Source organism: Peromyscus maniculatus, chromosome 3 (genome assembly GCF_049852395.1).
Source record: "Peromyscus maniculatus bairdii isolate BWxNUB_F1_BW_parent chromosome 3, HU_Pman_BW_mat_3.1, whole genome shotgun sequence".
NCBI lineage: Eukaryota > Metazoa > Chordata > Mammalia > Rodentia > Cricetidae > Peromyscus > Peromyscus maniculatus.
The window spans coordinates 145,009,091-145,020,136 of NC_134854.1; the positions used below are offsets into that span (position 1 = coordinate 145,009,091).

The 11,046-nt window shown below is 39.2% G+C and overlaps 1 pseudogene; it reads right to left on the reverse strand.

The window, feature by feature from the left end:
• Nucleotides 1–2,902: 2,902 nt before the first annotated feature.
• On the reverse strand, nt 2,903–4,106 carry LOC102919652 (dnaJ homolog subfamily B member 11 pseudogene; annotated as a pseudogene).
• Nucleotides 4,107–11,046: the final 6,940 nt, after the last annotated feature.

Below are 11,046 nucleotides of genomic sequence, written 5' to 3' on the forward strand. Positions count from 1 at the left end.
TCATCTATAACAATCAAACTTGTAGTCATATTAGGTATGTTTCAAGGTTAAATAGATATATTTAGATAGATAGATGGTCTTCAAACACTTCAAAGACCTATAGAATGTGGCATTTAAAATGTTTTAATGACATAAGACTTGTCTTAATAGTGAGACAGTATGGCAGGGTCCTGTGCTATTGTTCCCTTTGGGGGAGGGGCCAAGTAGGCACAGAGTCAATGACACAGACTGTAGGAGAATGTTGAAACAACAAACTCAGTTTATTCAGGAAGAGGCAAAACTTATATACCCTCCACTCCACCCTGGGGGAAGGTCTGATGAATATGCATCTGCTGGTGTGATGTAGATGCCTCTCATTGATCCAGGTCATCTCCAGGTCATGTCTCAGTTGCTGTTGCTAAGGCCCTTAGGCAGACCCAGGTTGTCTCTCAGAAAGTATCTCTGCTCCTGGCAGCACCAATTTATATCAGAGAAGATAATGGGCATCAAAGAAACTCCATATGGAGTTTGCTTTCCTTATGGTAAAAGCTAGTCATCTAGGCAAAAAACTGCCCTTGGCTCAATTGCTGACAGTATACTGTCCAAACTGGACCAGAAGGATGCAAAAGAAAGTGACTGTCAAACTTTTCCAAGACAAGGTAGGACAGTCCTTCAAAATTTCCTGCTTCTCAGAAAAGTCTGTCAGATATACTAGGCCTGTAGGCCAAAGATGGATGCCTCAATATTACAGAACTTTGAGTGACTGTCCAGACAGCCAGATTTCCCTGTCATTAGGTAACATTTCACCCTTCTGGGGTCTTTGACGGAGTTGAAGACTAAAGAAACATAGTTAATGTTTTCCTTAGTTATGACAAAAGATAAATTAGGTATAAAACTTTAGAGTCACAAAGATAAATAATAGAATATTTTCTCTAAATTTACTAACCATAAATGGACTTGATATTGTAACTGTAATTCTTACTTAATAACTATTTTTGTTGTATATAATTTTACTATGTTAAAGTTAAAACCTTCCTTTTTAATTAGACAAAAAGGGAGAAATGTGGAATTACTCCTTTACACTCTATGATTGATTTAATAAAGAAGCTGACTGGCCAATAGCTGGACAGGATAAGGTTAGGTGGGAGAACCAGACTAAGGACACTGGGAAGAAGGGCAGAGTCAGAGGAGTCACCAGCGAGACATGGAGAGGAAACAGGAGGTGCAAGATGAAAGAGAGGTAATGCCACATGGCAGAATATAGATTAATATAAATGGGCTAATTTAAGTTGTAAGAGCTAGTTAGTAATAATCCTGAGCTATTGGCCAAGCACTTATAATTAATATTAAGTCTCTATGATTATTTGGGAGCAGCTGCTGGGACACAGAGAAACTCCACCTACAGATTCCATTCATATTTAGGGTGGGTTCTTCCATCTCCATTTACCCAGTTACAAACTCACTCATGGATACTGCAAAAGATTTGTTTCTAAGATGACTCTAGATCCTGTCAAGTTGACAAGCATTATGAACCATCAAGTTCCCCCAAGAATCTGTGCTTAAAGGTAAATTTACTGAGAAGTGATGAAACTTTTGGGAAGTGGGTCTAAGTGGGAGGTTCTTAAGTCACTGGGGTGTGCTCTTGAAGATATCTGTAGGACCCTCGCTTTCCTCTTCTTTTGTTTCTGGCCATGAGATAAACAGTTTCTTTTACTACATGTTCTCTGTCATTTCCATCCAGTAGGTCTACCAGATGCCCAAAGAATAAGACTCTCCAGTCTTGGACAAGAAGCTCCAAAACTACCAGCAAAAATGAAAATTTTCTTTTTTTTTATACATCAACTATCTCAGATATTTTGTTATGGTCATAGAACATTAACATATACTGTATATTGCCTTAGGTATAACTGTTGTATGCATTCAATCTGTAATCATTATTCAGTACTATCATACATTTCCAATTCACACTTAGCGGTATCCAAAACTTGGGATTTCTGGAATAAAATGGTAGATTAGAAGGTGCCTCCATGCATTATGCTGGTTGAGAAGAGTCAGGACAACAAATAGATAGTTTGTTTTTCTGGAAAGTGTTTTTTGGAAAGTTTTTTTGGGGCTGGAGAGATGGCTCAGTAGTTAGCACTGGCTGATCCATGCTCACTTCCCAATACCCGTGTGGTAGCTCACAACTGTCTGTAACTCTAGATCCAGGGGGTCCAAAACCCTCTTCTGGCCTCCACAGGCATCAGGCACACATGTGGTAAACAGGCATACATGCAGGAAAAATACTGATAAATATAAAATAAAATTATATATGAAAAAGTAATAAGCAAGTGTGATCACAATTTCCAAAAACTCTGGAACATGATTAAGAGATAAAAATCTTGAATCCCCAGAGTAGAATAAGAAATTAAAATGCAAACTAAAATCATAGAAAAAAACTATTCAATGAAGTTATAATGAACATTTTCCTAAGTCTAGAGAAAGAAATCAACATCCAAGTCCATGAGTTATGTTTTTCACAGTAAAATACCCATATCAGATTTCATTATTACCAAACAAAATGAGAAAATGCATTCTCCCAAAGACAATGAGATCTTTTGTAACCTTAGTTCACGTAGCTCAGTCTCTAATCTAGTCAGTGCACTGAGCTCTTGGTTGTTGGACACCGTGTGTGTCCAGTGGGGCCTGGGGCTCTCATCATTCCTTTGCATGCTGTATGTGCATCGTGCTTGATGGGAGGCCTACCCATCCAGCTCATCAGAAAAAGAACCAGGAGTTAAGGGGGAAAAATAACCAGGATATATTTAAAAACAGACTTCTCCAGTTGACATTCTGGAACAGCTAACAATTGTCTCTAACCGTCATCTGGTTTCCTTTCTCTGGCGTCCTCTTGAGACTACTCCTTGAACCTGGGGGGAGGAGGGAGTGCAGCACCAGACATTAAATCTCCAGAGGGAGAGGTGTTAGCTAACCTGCTGCTGCTCATTCTGAATGCAATACACAGATTCTTAAGCCTCTTTACTATTCATGTCATGATGATTATAGGGGGCAGGGAGTTTAAGTCAAACTTGCATACCGAAATGATGAAAACACACAAAAACCCTGTAAATAGTAAATATCCCTGAGCTACCTGTTTCAACCAGGTCCAGTTTAATTCACTGCTAATAACCTTCCAGTCCATTTTGACTTTCTGCACTGATTCTTGTTTGAGCAGCTGCTTGACACCTTCGTTTGCTTCCTGTCAGCTGTTCCTTTGGAAAATCCCCATTGAAAGCAATTATCAAGGGACCCTTGATGTTATTGTTGTCAAGGTGGGGAGCCTTCCCCTTTCTCCATAGCCTGGCTCCTGGACTGCTAAGCTCATCCTGGGAAATATGTACTTGTGACTATCTAAGTAAGCACTGTACACCTCAAAGGCAACCACAGCCCCCTCTAGTGAGAGGACATTTGTGTACGATCATCGCCATTCCTCTCAAATATCTGGTGCTTGACAACTTTGATTTGGAGTCATTGGTCTCTGTATTCCCCATCCACATGAGGCTCGCTGTCTCCAATAGAGGGGTGCTCTGCGCCATCTCTACCCCAGATTCTATTTCAACTTCAAGTGTGTGTTCTTCATTCCCTGTTTTGACTTTAGAGGACTCATTACAGCCCACCTCTTGGGTCATTTGGAAGCACCCAGGCCCAGCTGTGTGGTTCACATCCCCCTTCTGTCAATGGTTGCATTTCCATTTCCCAGGAGCCTTTCAGGCTACAGTCCTGTTTCTAACTAGTTCCACAGTTAGAAATTTCCTGCATACATTTCTTCCAAAGTGCCTTTTCCATCTATGATGACGTCACTTCCTCTTAGTTTTTTTTTTCTGTGCTGCTGACAAGGGGTTCCTCCAAGCATAAAGCCAAAACCTCCAAAGCAGTGTGTGTGTGGGGGTGGGGTGGGGGATGTGTCCTTGAGAGCTCTGACCACCATCTTTCAAGCCTACTTCACTGTAAGTGTCACACTGTTTCCAAGTTTCATTGTTTGGCAGAACCTCAGGAGCGTTACCCAGATCCTGGAATTTCTCCTCAGCTTGGGCATCATGAGCACTCAGGAGGCAGAGGCAGGTAGATCTCTGTGAGTTCAATGCCATCCTGGTCCACATAATAAGTTCCAGGCCAGCCAGGGCTACATAGTGAAACTCTGTCTAAAGAATAATGATTATAAATACATATTCAGCAAAATTTTATGTACCTAATATCAAAAAAAAATTATTTGACATAAAGGGGAAAATGGGGCCATAAAAATTATAGTGGTGGTTAACATTCCACTCTCTATAATAGATAATATGTACAAAAAAATTAAAACCAACCAGCTAACAAACTAAAAATCTTTAGCGTTAATCTGAACTATGGATCATAAGAAACACCTACAGAATATTCTATCCTACAGCTATGGAACCCACATTCTTATCAGCTGGCTAGGGAACTTTCTCTAAAACAGATCACATTTTGGAATGTAAAAGAAACATGAACACATTGCTGCCATGATAGACTATACCCCCTGAACCGTCGGTCAAAGACAAGCCCTCTCTCCCTTAAATCGCCTCTTTCAGGTAGTCTGTCACAATGATGAGAGAGAGCACTAATAGAAAAGTTTATGGCTGTGAGTGCTTACATTAGAAAGTCAGATCTCAAGTTAACAATGTGAGGATATACCCCCAAGGCCTTAGAAAAACAAGAGCAAGTCAAAGGCAGCATTAGTCTTGGAAAGTAATGGTCAAGGTTGGGCTAGAGAGATAGCTCAGGGGTTAAGAGTATGTATTGCTTTTCCAGAGGACCAGGTTGATTTGTAACACCAATATCAGGCAGCTCACCTATAACCCCAGCTCAGGGAATCCAATGCCTCTGGCCTAAGTGGCCACCTTCATTCTCACACACATCCCCACACACATACATATGACAGAAAAAAAAAAAAAACCACACCACTTTTTAAATTAATTTTTTGATAAAAAACTTTTTTTAATTTAATCTTTATTAGCTTAACAAGGATTAGATTTCCTTATTGTTCTTCCATACATAGTATTAGTTGATTCTCCCTCTACCCTTCTTCTCTCTCCATCCCCCACCACCTCTCCACTTATACTTTTCCAACCCTAGGATTCCCCCTTCCACTTTTAATTTACATTGTTCTACTACACACAAAGACACCCAACACACCATAAGCTTATTTCCCTCTCTCCCGGTTTCTACACTTTCCTGTGCACATAGTCACTCCCACATAAAAGCACACATATAAATGTTAGAAACCAGGATCCAATCTGAATGAGAACATGTGGCATTTGTCTTTCCAAGCCTGAGTTACCTCACTTCATATATTATTTTCCATTTCCATCCACTTCCCCGCAAATCTTATAGTTCTATCTTTCTTTACAGCTCAGTGAAATTCCATTGGAACATCTACTATATTTTCACTATCATTCATAAATTTTAAAAAGTCTTAAAAACAGAATAAAACAAAACAAGACAGGGTCTTGTCGTGTAGCCCATGCTGGCCTTGAACTCCTGGTTCCTCTGCCTCAGGCTCCCAACACAGGGATTACATGTGTGTTCCACCCTGCTTGGCTTGTGATTTTCATTTCATATTATCACTAATTTTTTGATAGATTTATCTTCTTTGGTGATGGCTTTTTTTTAATTTATTTTTATTTATTTTATTTTTTATTTTATAATTTGATTTAATTTTACATATCAGCCACAGATTACCCTGTCCTCCCTCCTCCTGCCCCTCTCCCTGCAGCCTAACCCCCCATTCCCATCTCCTTCAGGGCAAGGACTCCCTGGGGATTCAGCTCAACCTGGTGCTGGCTTTTTTATACTGCTGGAAATGGCTTTTCTATTTTTATTTCAACTTTTTATTTGCTAGTATTTAGAGATGCAATGGATCTTAGCATATTGACATTGAATCCAGATACTGTGCTGAAGTTACTAATTAAGTCTAATAGTTTGTTTACAAATTATTTTAGCTTTTATAAGTATACAATCACCTGCAAATAATGGTAGATATAGTTCTTCCTCTTTTCTTCCTTCCTTTCTTTTTCTTTCTTTTTCTTCTTCTCCTCATCTTCTTCCTTACCAACCCTCAGCTTCCAAAGAGCAAAAAAACTTTTAAAAAATAGCCAGGGCATGAATTAATTATATAGAGACAAAGACTCAATGAAACAAATATGGTTCTTTGAAAAACTAAGCAAGATCAACAAACCCTTATCCAAACTAACCAAAAGAAAGGAAAGAGCCAAATTAATAAAAGTAGAGATGGGAAATGGGACGTTGCCATGACCTGCATGGCTTTGGGATTGACTGTCTGGGGTACTGGGGATAAAGACACCACAGACATACATACAAAGAAGGCTGGGGTCAGGTGGACTGTGTACTCTGATGGAAACACACCAGCACCCCAGAAACTCTTACATACAGCTGAAGGAGGCGAATTAGCCAATCTTGGTAGGGGTCTCTGTAGGAGAGCAGTCTCAGGCTGTAGTCATCCACTACAGGAGGAAGCTGTAGCTCATATTTCTACACACATTGTCAACATCTGTACTTGGACGAGGGGAAGACCTGGCCAGCCCCATGGGTCTTAGGTATTGGTGTCTTTGACATGTCAATAATACAGATTCACTTAGGACTTCATCCATTCCTCACAGGAGGTTACAACAGACACCAGTGAAATTTAGAAGACCATTAGGTAATATTTTGAAAAGCTGTATTACAAAAAGATAGAAAATCTAGAGGAACTGGGTAAATTCTAAAATACATATTGTCTACAAAATCAAATCAAAAGCATATAAGCAGATCTAGAATGAGATGGAGCAGTATAAAAAGAAAAGCCAAGGCTGTATGGATAAAGCCAAATGCTACCATGCCTGAAAGAACAAATACCAATGATTCTTAAACTTTTCCATAAAAGAGAAATGTAAAGGCACGAGAAAACATTCAATAAAGCCAATGTTGCCTCAATTCCAAAACCACAGAAAGCCATAATAATTCTCCTGATGAACATAGACACAGAAATTCTCAATAAATACTTACAAATTCAATAACATATTGAGAAATCATACACTATAATTAAGTAGCTCTCATTCTAGGAATCTAAAGATGGCTCAACATATTCAAATTAATAAATGTAAAATAGCACCAGAATACACTAACAACAAGAAATCACATGATCATCTTAATAGGTGTGGAAAAGGCCTTTGCATAAAATTGACAAGAAAACTAACCAGCACACCCTTCTAACATGGTGTGTGTGTGTGTTTGCATTTAATTGAAGTGGTGTGTATGGAGCACGGATGGAGGCTTATTTACTCTTCAGACTCTTACCAGACATCAACTATCGTCCCCTAAGAGATTCATTTTTGCTGATATGGTAGGTCGTAGCTATAATTCTAGTACTTGAAAAATGGAACCAGGAAAGACCCTGGAGAGAAGGGGAAGGGGGAGGGAGAGAGGGAGGAAAAAAAGGAGGGAGGGAGGGAGGGAGGGAGGGAGGGAGAGAGAGAGAGAGAGAGAGAGAGAGAGACTAATTTTTTTCTTGCATAGAGTAGTCTTCCTGGGCGGAAGCTAAAGCTCCATGATGAAGTGCTTACTTAATATGCACAAAGCCCTGGGTTCAACACTCAGATAAATAGGTAGGTAGATAGACAGATAGACAGACGGACGGACGGACGGATGGATGGATGGATGGACAGACAGATGATAGATAAATAAAAATAATAGTGAACTTCCTTTTAGAAAAGTGAGTGCTACATACATGTGTGCATGTACAGTGTACTCTGTGTGTGTGTGTGTGAGAGAGAGACAGAGACAGAGACAGAGAGAACTGAACTCAGTGTCTTGTGCATACTAAGCAAGTGCTCAACCACCCAGCTGCACTCCCAGCCCAGTGGTACTAACCTTTATCAATCAATACAGCTAAAATAAATGGCTTTATTTTAATGTATTCTTCTATCTTTGTGTCACCCCAGCTTCCTTTTACCGAGGATGGTGTGGATTTCCTGGTCCGCCTGCCTCCATTTCCTGTGTTGGTATGCAGGCAGGTAACATCACACCCGGTCTTGTGTAGTGCTGGGGGTCAAACCCAGAGACTTCTGCATCCACTCTACCAACTAAGCCACATCACCAGACCACTATGTATTTGATACTTTGTTCTAGAGCATTCTGCTCAAGTATTATTTCCTCATTTTTCTCCGGATGATTTCCATTTTTCACATATACCATTGGTCTCATACTTGCAAATATATATTGTGAGTGTTTTCATTCTCTATGATGTGGTGTCAAAAAGGTTCCTAATGCACATCACTTGGGGATACCCCAAGAACATCCTAGTTCCTCCTGCCGGGAGTGGGGTGGAATTCTTGGCAGCCAGGTTTTTATTCTCTTCATCCCAGAGGTGAGCAGAAGAGAGGCCTCTTTCTGTCTCACTCCAGAAATGCTGACTCAAGACTACATCTGGAGAACTGGAGTTATGACCAATCACAATATAAGGAAAAGAAAAGGAAGAGTCAGTGAAGGTTGGCCACTCCCTGATCCCTCTGTGCCCCCTCCACCCTTGACTAATTACAGACTCGACTCTATTCTCTTCCCTCTGCAATCTGCCAAAGCTCCCAAATGAATGCACGAAGGCTAATGAGATGAGTATTGACTCTACCCCAGCTTAGATGGTGGTATGAGAACATACAGTTCACTCCCTAAAGTAAGAAAGAAAAGTTGTGTTAGACGATGGAAAGCGAAGCAGAGAGATCATGTGCTCAGGTTACTCTATAAGAGAAAGATACTTTGTCAATACATATTCCTTGAACAGTGTTGTGGGTTAAATTATGTTTCCTTCTGCAAATTCACACTGAATCCTAACCCACAGCTATCTTAGAGTACAACTGTATCTGCAGGTGGGTTCAGCCTGGCAGCCTGGGCTGCAGACTGACTTTTTGTGCCACCATACACATTTTGAGATTATTTCTCCTACATCTGTAAAGTATCACCCTGCAATTTTTATTGGGGTTGTGTTGCATTTGTAGATTGCTTTAGGTAGAGTGGTCATTTTTACAGTATTGATTTTTCCTATCCATGAGCACAGAAGTCCTTTCCATCTTCTGGTGTCTTCCTTGATTTCTTTCTTTAGTGTCTCAAGGTTTTCATTGTAGAGGTCTTTGTTTCCTTAGTTAGGTTTATTCCTATGCATTTCATTAATTGTGTAGCTATTGTGAACGGGATTGTTCCCCTGATATAGCTTTCAGTGTGTTTGACATTGGTATATAGGAAGGCTACTGATTATGTGTGTTAATTCTGTATCTTGCCACTTAGCTCTAAGAGTTTTTGGTTGAGTCCCAGGATCTCGTATATATAGAATTATACCACCTGCAAATGGAGATACTTTCCCTTCTTGTTTCTTAATGCTCTAGCTCGGACTTCAAGCACTGTATTTAGTAGGAGTGGAGGAGAGTGGACACTCTTGTCTTATTCCTGACTTTAATGAGAATGCTTTGAATTCTTCTTCATTTAGCATGATATTGTCTATAGCCTGGTCACATATATCCTTTATTATGTTGAGATATGCTCCCCTCATTCCTAGCTTCTCCATGACTTTTATTGCAGAGGAATCCTGAATTTTGTCAAAGGACTTTTCTGCCTCTATTGAAATGATCATGTGATTTCTGTGTTTGATTATATTTACATGATGAATAACATTTACTGATTTACATATTGTGGTGGTTTGAAAGAAAATGGCCCGCAAAGGAAGTGGCATTATTAGGAGGTGTGGCCTTGTTGAAGGAAGTGTGTCACTGTGGGGACAGGCTTTGAGGTCTCTTTTGTTCAAGCTTCCCTCAGTGTCAGTCAGTCGAATTCCTGTTGCCTGCAAGATGTAGCTCTCTCAGCTTCAGCACTATGTCTGTCTGCACACCACCATGCTCCCTGTCATGATAATAATGGACTGAATCTCTGAAACTGTAAGCAAGCCACCCCAACTAAATGTTTTACTTTATAAGATTTGCTGTGGTCATGATGTCTCTTCATAGTGATAAAGAAAAAAAAAAACCCTAACACATATATATTAAACAATCCTTGTTTTTCAGGAATAAAGTCAACTTGGTTGTAATGAGTAATCTTTTTTGGTGATCTTAAATTAATTAGGTTTGCCAGTATTTTATTGAGAATTTTTGCATCTGCATTTATCAGGGAACTTGGTCTGGAATTTTCTTTCATTGTTGTGTCTTTGTTTTTGGTATCACGTTAACATGAATTGGGGCACCTTCCTTTTTCTGTTTCATAGAATAACTCAAATAGTATTGGTGTTAATTCTTCTTTGAAGTGCTGATAAAATTCTGTAGTGAATCCATCTGTTCACAAGCTTTTATTAGTTGGGAAACTTATATTGCTGCTTCAATCTTTTTGCTGGTTATGGATCTGCTTAAATCATTTATTTCTTCTTATTGTAATTTCGGTATGTTCTATGTTGTAGAAGTTCATCTATTTCTTTTAGCTTTCCCAATTCATGGGATAAAGGTTTTTGAGGCATGTCTTTATGATTTCCTGAATTTCACTGATATCTCTTGTAATGTCACTCACTAATTTGTGCACTGATTCTGATGATGCCTTCCCATCTGTTGCTTTGGGTTTGGGTTTGTTCTTGTTTTTCCAAGGCCTTAGGTGTATCATTAAGTTATTCATTTTACATATCTCAATTTCTTTATGTAGGCACTTAGTGTTATATGTTTTCCTCTTAGAACTGCTTTCACTATTTTCCAAAGATTTTGGTATTCTCTTCATTTTCATTCAATTCCAGGAATTTTTTAATTTCTTCAGTGACCCAATTTTTATTCAGTAGCACATTATTTAGTTTCTATAAGTTGTTTTTTCAACTTTTGGTGATTTCTATATCTGTTGGTATACAGTTTTATTCTGTTGTGATCAAACAGATTATAGGAAGCTATTACAATTTCCATGTATTTGTTGAGATTTTCTTTGTACCTAATATGTGTCAATTTTGGAGAAATTTCCAAATTTGCTGCTGAACATAATGTGTATTCTTCAGTATTT